This window comes from Hippoglossus hippoglossus, chromosome 12 (assembly GCF_009819705.1).
Source record: "Hippoglossus hippoglossus isolate fHipHip1 chromosome 12, fHipHip1.pri, whole genome shotgun sequence".
Taxonomy (NCBI): Eukaryota; Metazoa; Chordata; class Actinopteri; order Pleuronectiformes; family Pleuronectidae; genus Hippoglossus; species Hippoglossus hippoglossus.
This window is the reverse complement of record NC_047162.1, coordinates 9,626,849-9,642,472: the sequence shown is the minus strand read 5'-3', so window position 1 is coordinate 9,642,472 and position 15,624 is coordinate 9,626,849. Positions and strand designations below refer to the sequence as shown.

Below are 15,624 nucleotides of genomic sequence, written 5' to 3'. Positions count from 1 at the left end.
TCCTTCATATTTATCTTATGTCTTACGTGCGGCATCCATCCCATACATTTAATTTGTAGCATACCCCAGCGCTGGCAGTGAAACCAGAGCGAGCCCACCGTTCGGCTGCGTCTGCAAATTGAGTCCCTGGCTAACTACCAACAGTGTATCAGGGGTTCAACAGCTCTTTAGTGCAGAAATTTGATGCAGACAGAGTCAACTCATCAATTCAGAGATTACTGGGTCTTGTTTGCCCAAATGCCGCCATGGGAAAGGAATCTCCAATCCATTAGCTGAGAAGGGATCAAGTGCCCCTTGTGAATTTCCTCATTTGTTTAGTTAATTCAAAGTCAGGTTCAATTAAATAGATTAAACTGTAAACGTGTGTGTGGGGTTGAGTGTGTGTGTGTGTGAGTGGTATGTGCACGAAGATGCATGTTTATGTATCTGGTTCGGGGAATGGCTTGTGATATCATACAGACACTTAGGGTTTTGAGTTGTGCTTTACATCATTTGTCACATTTTAAACCTTTGGCTCTCCTTAACAACTTTTATTATTTATCGGTGGGTACGCCTCTCTCGAGACCTCAAAGTTCTCAACTGAGTCATCCTAACAGTTTCAAATTTGTTTATTTAGGTGAACCAAGGTGGAAAGTAGCTCTGAACATTTACTAATCTATTGTAGTTAATTTCAGGTATTTCGATTTTATATCAAGCTTATTAAATTTCTGTAGTTTCAAGTTTACAAAATTAAATATAAAACATCAATTAAAAATTCTGATACTTTCCTATGGATCAAACTTAAAAAAAAAAAACTGAATTAGCTGCCTTACTAAAATGCTGTTTACACGTCAATGCATAAACTATTACAATATATATACCAATTATAATCAATACTATGACTAGGTCACTTTGCATTTATACATCTGCTACTTCAAGTACGATTTCTTCATAGTAATTTTATATTTTTACATTGTATTCATAACTGTTACACTAAATACACACTTCTTTAATGCAGAATCAATGCACAAGTAAAAAAGAATATTTGAGACAAAGCATTTAAAAAGGTCCAGTGTGTAAGATTTTGTTGAAAGGGATCTATTGGCAGAAATTGAATATAAAATAATCCTAGTGATGTTTACACTAGTGTGTTTCATCTAAATTGTATTTTTCTTTACCCTAGAATGGCCCCTTTATATTTACATCTCTAAGGAGGTTTTCTTACAGTAACCCAGACTGGATTTTCATTATTGTGTTTTCTAAGTTCATGCAATAGTATCGGTCTGCATGATTGTGCAACTTCGTTTGTCTGTGCATGCGTGTTTGGGCAGATCTGTACACTATCACATGCATGATGGTGATACCCAGCTGTCCTCCAACCTTTTCTCTGAGAAGTATAATCCCCAGCATCCCCTGCCATTAATGGCTGCCTGCTGCGCTCCTCAGTTTCCCCTGAACAAGAAAAGGAACACCAGACAGGATCCTCAGCTGAATCCTTCCAGCTGAGTGGCAGGTATCACTGTTGCCTCGCAAAAGCGGCAGGTGCGTAACCCGAGCCAAAGAGTGTTTGGCGAAGACAGGAGAGGGGGTGAGAGTGAAGTGTCGAAGGCTGTGTTAATCTCCTGCGATATCCGCCTCCGTCAGTTTACTTGCCCGTTTGTTTTTGGGGTCAGACAGGCTGATTTGTCGCAGACCCAGAGCAAACAGGAAGTGCTTGGTTTAAATGTCTAAGCTGTTAATTGTGGTTCTGTTTAACAACGGGGGAACTAATGCTTGCATGTGTACTTGTAGGATTCTAAATTATCTTTGGATTTGTTGACCGCATGGCATTTGAGGTCAAGCCATTTCTTAGTGAATGATCCCACTTTGCCTCACCTTGAGCTCCGCCTCGCAGCAGGTGTGAGAATTTGGTGACCATGGGATGAACTCACCTATAACAAATAACTGGGATTATCCCACCCCACTCTTCCAGATTGAGTTGGAAACCCAGCATTTTCGGAGGAAAGAATTAGATTAAGTTGCAATTTGTGAGATGGGTTGTATAAGACCGGCAGAAGGTGAGGTGTCAGTGAGGCGTTAGCTTTAACAATCCATACACAGGCTGCTTCACGATGAGTAAATAAGTAAATGGTCGGAAAACAATGAGAAAAATTAAAATCATGGGAAAGAGCTCCGGTGGCTCCTGAGGTAAATTGTTCCTCATTCTTTTTCAAAATAAAAGTCTGTCCTGGGGTTAAAGTGTAAAGCTGCTAAAGATGACAATGCTGATATACGATACTGCGGTATCTTATCTGGTATTGTAATGGTACCGTATGTACCAAGTTCAATATTTTGGGGTAAAACATTCTGTCCTTTTCACACTGGGAGTTAAATGATGCTTCGGCAGCAGCGCGTTACTGTCGCTCGGCGCCAAGATTTGAAACAGGACACAGGTATCCTTCTAAAAGACTCGGCCATTAGTTTTGGGTTATGTTTTGGCCTTGATTGGTTTTGATTGGTCGAAAAAGTTAATCATTTATGAGCAATAAAATCTGACATGTAATTTCAGAGGTAGACCTTTTAATTTCAAATCTTTAACCAGTAAATTGTTGAAGAATACACTGATTTAATGTAATTAAAACTAATTATATACAGCCATATAATTACTGATTCATTTTTAATTATATTATTTATTTATATTTTAGAAATAGTAGTTCATCATCTTTATCACATCTTTGGGTGTAACGGGGTGTTTTCATACAACCAAGAAATGTATAAGGATTTTTTTATTCAAAAATTGTTTTAAATACAAAACAAAAAATATGGATGTGACTTGTTCTCAAAATATTAAACAATTATAAAAAGGTATAGACTATAAGGTGTAAATTTTGAAACATAAACTGCTAAGGGTTGCCTATTGCTTACAGTGACTGTTAAACTGTTGCTTTTAACTGTCCTTTCTGTAAAGGACTCTAAGCCTGGCAATACGCCTGTTGTGTGTGTGTCTCACACACACACACACACACACACACACACACACACACACACACACACACACACACACACACACACACACACACACACACACACACACACACACACACACACACACACACACACACACACACACACACACAAGCCCCCCAGTCCTATGTCAGATGGTGCTGAGTAAATCAGGTCTGACAATAACACCTCCCCTGGGTCCTACACATCACAGCTACAATTCAGACCTAATGGAGCAGCAACGGAGGGGAGGCTGCGTGCGTGTGTGCAAATGTATGCATGGTGGCAGCGGCGTGCTCTTTTTTCATTTTGGGACCTCAGGGGAAGGATGAAGAGAGGAGGTAGTAGCGGAGGGGGGGGAACAGTGGATTATCCATGTTACAGATATCAATCAATTAAGTGTTAATGAATAAGATCCTCCAGTGGTTGAGGCCTCGTGGTTGTGCAGAGGCAGAGATTGAAAAAGTAAAAGGTAGATACAGAGAACTAAGATGAAGGAAAGATTAGTTGGACTTGTGCATCATATCTAGTAGATACGATTTTGGTTTGGGCCTTTTCAAAAAACTAAAACAAACATTCAAGAGTAATAAGCATAAAAATGTTTCATTTCAGTTCCTTAAATATATTCTATATAGACAATAGAATGTTTTCAATTAAATATTCATATTTTCAAATAGCAGCCCAAAACCACAAAGCACAAAAACTTAAAAAGAGAAAGTACACGTTGCATAGCATGGTGTGTTCTTGATGGTGCACGGAGGAGCAAACAAACTGCAAACTCAGCACTTGACCAACAGGATACTTTTGTTTATGCCCGAGATTAATGGCGGCCGCATTAAAGCAATCTAACTAATCAACACGGTCATTAGCGTGTGTTTTCCCTGACAACTTTAATCAAATCCATCACGGCTCCACCTCGCCATTACCCCACAGGCCGGATAATTATCTCTTCATTTCATTTTGCAATGGGATTGCAATATCCAGTAATCTGTCTGCGATGCTTGACTGAAATGCATTCGGGGGGGAACATTCATATCAGGAGCGTTCGTCGTCGTAGCTCTTCTTCTCGACGCTGCGTTCAAATGTTTGTCATTTTTTATGAGAGCATTTCATACGAGCTTTAACTGTGGAGTGTGCGCATGAGACACATACTGATTTCCGGCTGCATTTTTCACCCCCACTATTATCACTTAATACTATTATTAAATCAAAAATGTCTTAATTAGAAATCCCCTGTTCTACTGATTTTTAAATGATAAAAAACAAGGAAAACCAAGCAGCTCCTTTACTTTTTGATAAACGACCAAAACGCCCAATTACTGAATCTGGATTTAATTAATTTTCTGTGTATCAGCTGAGTAATTGAGTAATCATGCCAGCATTAATTGTTTTTTTATAGGTTATAAATCTTCCATCGAACAATCCTGCTGGTTTGGTTTGTAGATGGAGGATAACAACAATGAAGTTGCTTTAGAAAATGTTTGTTGTGGCAACGGCAGATACTTTTTTTATCATATTCATCTCAACGTTTTAAATTTCTGATGCTCTATTCCCTCTGTGTTTTGCCTTTTTATTACTGTTGTCAGGATTCATAACAGCACGTGCTTATAGTGGCCTCACAGCGGGATAATCACCCCTTTTCTCATTAGGAGCCTTGGCTCTGCAGAGGGCCATCGCGGGGCCCTTTGGCATCTAAGAGGTGTTAACAGCTCCCCACGGGAGGCTGTCTGGCTCCCACATAACCCTCGACCTCCCCGCCCACGACCGCAACACTCACCAAACCACTCAGACTCACAGATGGTCGCTTCACCAGCAGCCAGCCATCATGCTTTTCAATTATCGCTGCACCGGGGAAGGCCATTGCTCAGCTGTCACCGCTAAAGGGACGCGGGGGACAGGAGAGGAGCCAGAGAGCGGGAGACGGAGAATTCCAGCATCCAAAACTTAGAAAAACACAAAGAAGAGATATTAAATTTAGTGGAGGAATTACACGCATGGTTCTAGATGACTAACAGAAATCCAACCATGGGAGCTGCGATACATCTGACCATCAAAGAGGTGCCGGTCCTCCTTGTGCCCACTCTACTCTGATCTCTGGCTAAAGGAGCTGATGAATCACTTAGTATAATTATTGTATTGGAAGTCAGCAGTTGAGGGGAGCTGAAGCACGTGAGCACGGATCACATTTGTTGAGATGGGGGGGACACAGAGGGCAAATCATGCATGTTTGTTTGTCGGTGTTTTAATTTGAAACTTGCAAGAAAGAAAGAAAGAAAGAAAGAAAGCATCCCCATAGGCTTTTATTCTGTAAGGTGTGTGAATGGAACCCAGACTATTAAGACTTTTAGACCTTCATATGTTACAAGTGCCATCTCTTTCTAAAATACTTTAGTAGAAGTGCTTCAAATATTGACTACTTCAAAAAGCTTCAACATTTAATCCATATTTTGACCTACAGAGGCCACCATTGTGTTATGTGCACAATGCACTCTGGCCCAATTGCTTTAATTGGTTGCTCATTTGCGCTCAACTTTGACTAAACCACCACCACCCGCTGCAAATATAACCAAACTGCAGAGAAACTACAAATGTAATGCCACACTGTGCTGCTTTCGGTTGCAGTGTTTGGTCAAAGGGCAACAAAGTGATGTAAGTTTTCACGCTAAAGTGTTTGCGCTAAACTAAGCCAACACCTGTATGGTGTCATATTTCCTTACAAGAAAAGAAATGAGCAAATTTCTCAGAATTACAAGTCCTAAATGGAGTGTATGATTATTTTGTGACATTTAATAACTTTATTGACACTTTAAAGCTCAACTAATCCCCTTCCTATAACAGCTATTGTTGTGTTTAGGGAGCCTCAAATAATTAATGAGGTCAGTTATTGTGTTCAGTTTTCACACCATTGCCATGCTATTTTTGGTCAATTTCTTCTCAAAGCACAATTAGTTAAGTTATAGTTAAAGTTTTATTTCTAAGAAGATGTATAAAATATATTGAATCCGCGATTTTAGGATTGTTCTATGTATAAATCTGACAAATAGCATGTCTGTAAATCCATTTGTTGCATTTAGCCTTAACACGCGGCCTCAGATTTCTATTGGACTATTTCCAACCGAAAGCACGCCATTTGTCTTTTCCCAGCGAGAGGAAGTAATCCCGCTTCAGTCCGAGGGCGCCCCAAGGTCACCGCCATCAGTTGCCAACGCTCAATCCAGGTTGGAACATTTGTTCTCGGCCCCCTCTCTGCCTCTCAACCCCTTTGCTTGTTGTTTTCTTTCCCTTTTTTTTTTTCATAATTCATGTCAAAGGATCTCTGGAGAGATGAGTGAGGGTGGTGTGTGTTGGGGTAGGAGGGGCGGGGGTGGAGAGGACAAGGGGGTGGAGAGGGCACACACTTAATCCCCGGGTCAAGATGTATTTATTGAAGATTAATAACCGAGCAGCAATCTCATCATGCTCTCGATGATTTTATAATTTGGTTTCTGGGGGGGGGGGGGGGGGGGGAAGGATCAGGGGACAAAAAACAAGAGGGAGCTGCGGAACTATTGTTAACACAGGAGAATGAATGCACTACAGTTATTTCCATGATGCGTTTTTAGGCTTAAGCACTGTATCTGTGAGGGTTTATGCATTACAGGGTACAACTTGTACAAAACACAAAGACAAACACACACACACACACATCAATCCATCCATCCTGTCGTGCATGTTTCAATTACACTGAAAGGAATCTTTCTCGTATAAGACAAGTTAAAACACAACAACTTCTCGTTTGACAAGTTGTAACCAACCTCTTTTTCAAACAGTACACTGTTTGCAGTGTAATAGGGATTGTGGATTTACCATATTCCCTGATTTTACCATAACCATTATTTTTAGAAAATGGTCATGCTTAAATTTCTGTGACACGTTTAGTATTTCATTCTTTTATGGTAGTTTTTTTTATTTTTGAACCATGCATTTTGCTACGTTGCTCTATAAATAAAAATATTATTAATATTAATATTATCATCATCACAGTACCCTGTATAGCAACTTGTTTGTTTAGTTTATTTTAGAAACATCACATAATCTATACTGTACATCCCATCTTACCACAAATAACCGTATGTCTTCATTTGGAAGCACCTGAAGTTGAGGGGGAGGTATAGAAGTTATGGTTATTATACTAATATTTAAGCATATAGTGTTTGACCAAAGAATAACACTAAGAATTGAATGAAAATGTTAATGCAGATGTCGAACCTTAGTGCACTTCACTGATAAACGGTCCAACTCTACCTATGCATCTATACCAGGCTCCTCTCCTGTGGAACCAGCTCCCTCTCTGGGTTCGGGAGGCAGACACCATCTCTACATTTTAGGCTAAACTTAAAACGTTCCTTTTTGATAAAGCCTATAGTAAGGGCTGGATCAGGTGAGTCCCGAACCATCCCTTAGTTATGCTGCTATGCTGCTGGGGGAACTCATGCACTGAGCACTTCTCTCCCTCTCTCGCTCTCTCTCTCTCTGCCCCCACATTCATTTATTTATTTTAATACATGTCAGTAACTGTGTCTTTTTCCTCCCATAGTCACTCTCTCTCTCTCTTTCTCTCTCTCTTTGCAGGTATCTCTGACTCCAGAGCTGCAGGATAACAACTATTATTATTATTAACAATAATACTTATTAATTAATTAATTATTATATAAATTGTTGCTGCTATCATGAATAATCAATAACATCTTTACACTGTTATTGTTTTAATTATAACTGGTCAGAGCTGATACCTGATGGTGCAAGTGTTCCTGGTCTCTCTCCCCCTCCCCCCTATCTCTCTTTCTCTCTCTTCTCTCCCCTACCCCTCTTTTCCACCCATCTCTCCTCTCCTCCCCATTTTCCCCTGCTCACCCCAACCGGTCGAGGCAGATGGTTGCCCACATTGAGTCTGGTTCTAGAGGGTTTCTTCCAGTTAATGAGGGAGTTTTTCCTGTTGGGTTTCTCTATAAAAAAAAAAAGGTCTTGACCTTCTATGTAAAGTGCCTTGAGATTATGTATATTATGATTTGGCACTATACAAATAAAATTGGATTGAATTGAATTATAGTGCAACCCGATATTTTCACTTTGGTTGAAATCAAGTATATAGTTTGTGTGAATATTGCATATATGTAGAGTAGCAGCATCCGTCTCATTCGCTTAATGGACGTGTTGCATATTATCGGATCAAACACCACAGGAGAGGGAGAGGTGGAGGAAGAGATACCTTTCGTCACCAAGCAACAGTGGGAGAAAAATGGTAAAAAGATAAATTTCAGCCGAGGGTAAAGGTTCAAAGTTCAAGGTGCAGTCTCCCATCCAAATTTATTTATACCCCTAATAATCATGAGTGGATTGAATAGATTGTTTGTCCCTGACCTTGGTGATCAGGCGAACCTTACGCCACTATATCAACGCGGACAGGTAGACATGTCTGCGCGGCGTGACGGCTGCCACAGTCAGCGCAGAGACAGAGAAGGAAGGAAGGATGGAGGGGAGGGAGGGAGGGAGGTATGTATGTAGAGTAGAAGCGATGGGAGGTGAAGGGGCACCGCGTTTGCATTTTGTATGGAATGAGGAGCAATACTGAAGGATGTGTGAAGGACGCAGAGGGCAAAATGTGCAGTGTTTTTATTTTTGCATATGAGGGTGCCTGCGCGCGCGCGCGCGTGTGTGTGTGTGTGTGTGAGAGAGACAGTAAAAAAGAGGCCTAGACATTCTTGAAGAGTAACAACACTGGGCTCACTGGTCTGTGCAGGCTGGAATAGACCAGGTAGCAGGGGCGTTGCAACAGGATAGGCAGGCCATTACCTGCGGCCCCGGGGCGAGAGGGGGACCCTTATAATTGCTGATTATGATGCTCCACAGCAACGACAATTTGTAAAATTCTGTAATTGGCTACATACAGAATACTTCAAAAAAACCACTAAAAAGGCCCCATCCTACTTTCTGCTGAAAGCTTTGTAATAGAGGCTTGGTGAAGGTCTAGAAATGCACGATGTATAATGTGTCAGAGAGGGAGATTTACTCCTTTACAATCATTATTTATGTGTATGCACAGTCTGCACTTTGGCATCATGTGTTTTTTTTTCTGTTTTGGGGAGGTCAGTTTCTGCGGTTGTGGCTCAGGAGACGAGGTAGAGCGGCTCGTCCACTGGCTAGAAGATCGGCGGTTCGATCCCAATCTTCCATCTTGCCTGGGGCCCCCAAAATCCCAGTAAAATGCTCCGGGAAAATGTCTAAGTCAACAAATGTGATGTTGCACCTTTAGTAAGTGTATCAGCTTTACCTTTGACCAATGGGGAATGTAAAAGCTCACAGATTAAGGGTTCAGTCGTGGTCGAGTATAAAAGCGTCACCATCTCACTGATTACAACATCAAAACCCGTTCTGAACTTTCTCCCCCGCTCAGCACGTCCCTCCCGAGGCGAGGCCATCGCTTGAATCTCCGAGCATTAGCCATCAACCGGCCATCCCTGGTTACATTAAATGTATTTAGATCTTACAAAGTGCTCCCCCTTGACTCCATCACTTCTTTAAATGACTCAAGAAGCAAAGAAAAGGAGGATGGAGAGGAGGGGGGGGGGGGGCGGTGGCGAACTGGAGAAAAGGGTTGCTCGGGGATTTACGGTGACTAAATGCAGGGGTCAGGCAGGGTGTGTGGCGGCGGTATTGATCAGCGAGCCATGCAGCGCACACGTGGCCCGAACCCTGACCCTTAAACAGCGAATGAATCTCAATCCAATAGACTGGAGTGTCTGGTGCAGCGTGCACACACACACACACACACACACACGCACACGCACACACTGCACAAATACATATGTACAAATACACTTGTGATCTCACTGCCATTGCTACTAAACAACACACTGCCCCCTCTGTCCCCGATCGATATCAGCAGAGCATGATTTCCACATTATGGATTGGCAGTTCCTTAATAAAAGAAAAGATGGGGGTCTGTGAGTACTGATGTTTGTGTGTGGGCAGTGTTTCTCCTAAGATACTGAAATAAAGGAGATTGATGTCATAATTCCAGCAGCAGCAGGTTTCAGGAGCTGAAAGGCCTTTTTTTTCTTATACCATACGCAAAACACACAAACACTGACTGGGCCTGTCCAGTCAGCCCTTAAAGAGCGGGCTGCTTCACACACATACATGGAAAACATCTCCAGATAAGGAAAAAAGGTTAATGGGTAAAAAATAAAGCAGGAAACGATCAAACGTCCCGCTCCCACCTCTAATTACACTAATTGGATGAAATCCACACAAGGACACGTGGATGAGAATTATGGCATCAGCAGAGATAATAACATGCACCCACAAGGACAGAGGGAATGATACACACTGAAATATTGTGGAAGAAATTCCTGTACACAAAACTCCTATCAGGATCGTAACATAAACAAATGTGAATTTTTCCCACATATTCACACTGTTACATTTTCATGATCACTTTTATTTATTTATTGAAAAAGCAGCTGTCACATAAAGTCCAAACATGATATTATTATATAGATATTACTTCACAGGAAATCAAATAAAAAATTTAAGAGTTTATAAAACTAAATTAAATTAAATGATTTAATTAGTATTCGTGATTGTTTGTTTTCAACTTGAATGAAAATAGTTAATGCAATTGAAAATATTAAATTGATTGTATACTTTTAAAAAATCGATATTGATCCATATTTGAATTGATTAATCAAAATTCATCACTAGTGTTTCAATATTTTGTCGACATAAATGTGGCCACTTTCTTAATTATTTCTTACAGCACACTTGTTTTTTCAGTTCCTATTTTGGAATCATGTAATTCATTGTGCGTCTTTGTTTTGCTTTGACAAACACTACACGTCACAGGCAGCGGATTAAATCGTCACATCCAGAGTTCACAGTATAAACTTAAAGCAAAAAAATAAGTCCTTATATAAAAACAAATATGGTATTTTTTACAATGCGATTGTATTGGGATTACTGTAAATTTAAATGCTGGTTTTATACACCCATAATAAAATAGTTACTCTAACAAAATAAAGCACGTTTCTAATCTGCATTATGTTTCTTATGAGGTTTATTGAGGTTGAGATCAGCCTCTGTTTTACAGTACTTACAATATTACATTTATTTTGATCGGACCTTTTTCGACTCAGTCCCATATGTAGATTGCCTACCTTCATAAGTGCACAGTAAAATCTCCAAACAAAAAAAAACCCCTGCTGGGATTATTCTAATGTCAATGAAAGGCTCCGCTCTTTATTTAATGCCCGCGTCCACTTTGCATTTCTGAGATCTTGACGCTGACACCCCCCCCCCCTCGACCCTGCCCAGTCCGCACAGGCATGACACAAACATAAGGCTTTACTAATAATCACTTCTTCTATCTTCTTAACTCCCCCGACCACATGCATGTGCCCATACACACCAGAAAGAAACACACACACACATGCACACGCACACACACACACCCTGCTCTCCAACAAACACAAAACCCTTTTACATAATGAAATTACATAGAGTCATATGTTACATCGTCCACTAGAGTTATGGGTGCGTTTTACATAAAATTCACATCGGGGACATTGTCCGAGATGCATGTGTGCATACGGATTTACATTTTAGAGGGTATTAAAGAAATGAGCGGGGTGCAGTAAAATAGGAAGGAGGGGAAAAAATGAAAAAGCGGCCCAATTTCCTGTTCTATCATCTCAAATCCTGGAAGCGATAAATAACGCAAACACACACCCACTTTCTCTGTCGACCACCCTCATAGGCCCACTCTCACTTGCACAGGAAATAAAATCAAAGACACATCTGTGCATTGGGTGATTTACTTGTACAATAAAATAAAATATTTGTTTCACTAAACCCCCCCAAAAAAACGTACTTCCTCGTGCAATGATTTAATCACTGCTAAAGACAAATAAATATTTGATATCTAAATAGTGAACGTCTTCACCAACTGGAACCCAACTTGTGCTTTTCTCACTTTATTCCCCCCCCATCTCTTCATTCATGCAGATCACCAGGGGCTTCAGTCCTTCCTTAATCCAACACAGCTCCACGAATTCCAACGAGGCAAATCTCATATTTCTAAACACTGGATTATGCTTTTCTTTTATTACTGCTGAAGCTGCAGGAGAGTCGCTGGGGTTAGGGGGTGGGGGGGGGGGGGGGGTAAGGCCGAACTGATAGGATTACCAGAAAAGCCTGCAGACTTAAACAAGAAGGGGGGAATAATAAAAATGAAAAAAAAAAATACAGATATGTGTTCATTAAGATGACTGAATAAAAGAAGGGCTAAAAATACTGGTAAAAGGTAAAAGTAGGTCTGACACAGAACTGTAATCCCAACATAAGCTCAAAAGCAATTCAACGATGACACAGAAGACGCAAACACACATGATTACATGTGGTGAGTAGAAACTTGGTGCACACACACACACAAATAACGCACACACACACACAGACGTTTACTTTAAAGAAATGTGAATACCAGCTGAGTTAAAGGAAAAAAATGATGCAGCCAGTGCACAAACATAAACTTGCAGATAAAACCATCTCTTGTGTGATTGTGGGCCGGATGCTGCAGATGACCTTGTCACGGCACTGACCCCAGCTATTACCTACATGTGTGCATTTTCCACACGTTCGCACCTTTATGAGCGTAATAACACCATCAGGCCTCGGCGTCTCGTCACGGTGAGAACGGCCAAGAAAGGGAAGATGGGAGAGAGGGAGAGGGACGGTGGCGCAGGCCGGGAGACGCAGCGGGGGACGGGGGGAAAAAATGACCTTGCTGGAAAATAACAACAGCAACCCTTAATGTGTTGCATTACAAGATGTGTGATAAAACACTTTTATGGGGAGGGCCGTAAATGCTGCGGTCTCATCCCCGCACTGTGCCCACTCAGCGGCCCATTTTGTCAATGTGCGTGTGTGTGTGTGAGTGGGGAGGGGGGGTGGTGGTGGTGTCCAGTGTCCAGATCCGGTGATCTGGACACTGCTCATGATGGTGGGGAGTCAGCAGCACGGACTAATTATCTTTGTTCTCACCTTGGTGCAGGTTTACTCTGCGTGGATGAATATATCCCCCCCTCTCTGAATTCACAGACACACTCATGTGTTCTGTCTGTGGACCTTTTCTTCCTGCTTGAGGAAAACCTCTGATCACTTTTATGAATATCTCTTATGTCTTGTATCGTGATGACGGCTGTCCGAGTGTCGTGTGTCTGTTCGGTGAACAGACACACGACACTCGGACGTGGCTTCTTCAAGTTGCTTTTAAGAAGTTGTTTTTCATGTTTCTCTTTCCAGTGCTGTGTGTATGTGGGCTGTTAGAGCAGCTTACTGTATATGGAGTATAAGGACTCAGCATTGCCCCCTATTGGACATACCTCAGAATAACAGCACCCTGGTGTATAAGGTGTTTTTAAACAAAAGATTTCATCAAACTAAAATGGTTTAATTATTGATTAATCTGATAGTTTATACAATAAAATGTCAGAAATTTTAAAAGTCTGAGGTGATATCTTAAAATTACATGTTTTGGTTGAAGCAACAGCCAAAACCCAAATATATCCAGTTTGCTACTACATGAGAGAAAAACAAGGAAATGTTTCTTGCTTGAAAAATGACTTAATCAGTTAGATTAATTATCTGTCAATTGACTAAATCGATAAACTGATTGATTGCTTCAGCTCTAAAATACTTTTCTTTAGAGCTGAAGCTAAGATAAGTTAAGATAAAATGAGATAATCCTTTATTAGTCAGGGAAATTTGCAATAAAAAGGTATACACTCAGTAAAACGAATAAATAGGTAAAGATACACAGAAATATGAAAGATGACAGTATTGAAATTAGTATGTAAAAAGCAAATCCCAAAAGCTGCTGCACAACAGTGATTAGTTACATTTGATGTCAGTATTAAGATATTATTTTTTAAAGTTTATTATGTTAGAAGAAAAATTTAGTTGTACAATGACTCACAGGCTTTTCTGTGGAATCTGTGCCAAAACCTTATTTTTCTGGCATGTCAATGATTATGTTTATCCTAATTATCATTTTTGTTTCGGTATCTGTGTTGTTGCTTGTAGGTCACACACATTTTCAGCTACACATACTACTGCCTACATGCAAGTTTCTCCATCCTTTCCTCTTTTCAGTCATTGCAAATATGATTTCTATACTGCTCTCTTTCTCTTTCTGTGGCTCCTTCCTGTTTTTGTCTGCTTCCCTCAATCCCTCCCTCTCTCCCTCTTTCCCTTTTTCGCCGCTTCACCTTCTAACCCGCTTGTGGACCCTGACAGTCCTTCCAGCCCTCGTACCCAGGCGGTGTAGATGTTAGGCCAGGACTTATCGATCAGACTATAAATTACCCATGCATCACCTCTCCTCTCCCCGTCGCGTGTCTCACAAGCTGCCTGAGACGAAAAGGAAAGGGTGGGATGGGGGGCTATAGAGACAGTCTCCGGCAAATTGTTAATTAAATACGAATCAATCCTCTGCCATTTATCAGGCCATGCGTCCACCTCACCTTTAAGAGGGGGGAGGACGGGGTGGGGGGGAATCAATAAGGCAGACTGAGGGGAGGGATAAGTGTTTAATCCACCAATCAAACTATATCATGGCCATTATAGAGTGACAACTGGACATTATGGGGTGAACGGGGTGGGTTCACAATTTAGCATCTTTTAGCCTCCTTTACGTAGCATTCAATAAGTATTGCATTAGGTTGCAGCATGTACAGATCAAATATAAAGGTAAACGACTGTATTGATATAGTGCTTTTCCAGTCAGTACATGTCGCATTCACCCACACACACCATGGGGATCGAACCAACAATCCCTCTGGTTAGTGGACAACACTCAAGATAGCATATGGATGTAGGCCACTTCAGGCACTTCAGGCTAATTCCACAGCGACAACTAGGATCGCATTCATATCTATATGCTAATGTTCAGTTTGGTTAACCAAAGTGCACACGTGAATTTGAGTGTATGTGTACTTTATACAAATATTTACATTATATCCTGTATTTTCTGTAAGCGTGAATATATTTTCATCATAAATATGAACAAAATTTATGTTTCGTGATGATGATTTGTCGGTCTGTGTGAAGTTCTCAGTGATGTGTTAATTATTTCAGCACCGGCTGACCAGAGAGAGACTCACCCAAAGTCTATAAATCTGCGCAGTCTGAGAATAACAAGAGATCTGACCCCCTCAGCTGTAAATCTGAGGCGCAGACTAAAGTTAGGAGAGGCAGGAAAACGATCCTGATAGGAGTTTTAGCACATTTACATTGACAGAAATGTCTCACACAGTAGCTCATTTTGTGGTGAGAAAACAGCCAGCGGATGTCGACGTGGATCTGAAGTCCTGTGACCTTTGATTCTTCTAACACTGAGATGTACTATGTGACTTCTGTTGACTAAACTAATTCAATTTCTTATAAATTCATGTTAAAGTAGCAAAATATTTTTAAAATGTATCAAGAGAAATCGGTTAGAAAAAGAAAATTACTAAAATGCTCACAACAATAATGCTAGCGATTGAATTAACCTTATGAACGCTGCCATCTTTTAGAGCCAGAGTCAGCACAGGAGTGATCGGGGGATTTAGCCACAGTAGCGATAGG

The 15,624-nt window shown here is 40.8% G+C and overlaps 1 long non-coding RNA gene across 2 annotated transcripts in view; it reads right to left on the bottom strand.

Annotated features, from left to right (window-relative positions):
* Nucleotides 1-15,624, bottom strand: part of LOC117771629 — a 55,595-nt gene that overhangs the window by 22,990 nt on the left and 16,981 nt on the right. For both annotated transcript variants that reach the window (XR_004615621.1, XR_004615620.1), the window contains exon 2: nucleotides 4,739-4,904. This is a non-coding gene — a long non-coding RNA (uncharacterized LOC117771629). The remainder of the gene's footprint in view (nucleotides 1-4,738; nucleotides 4,905-15,624) is intronic.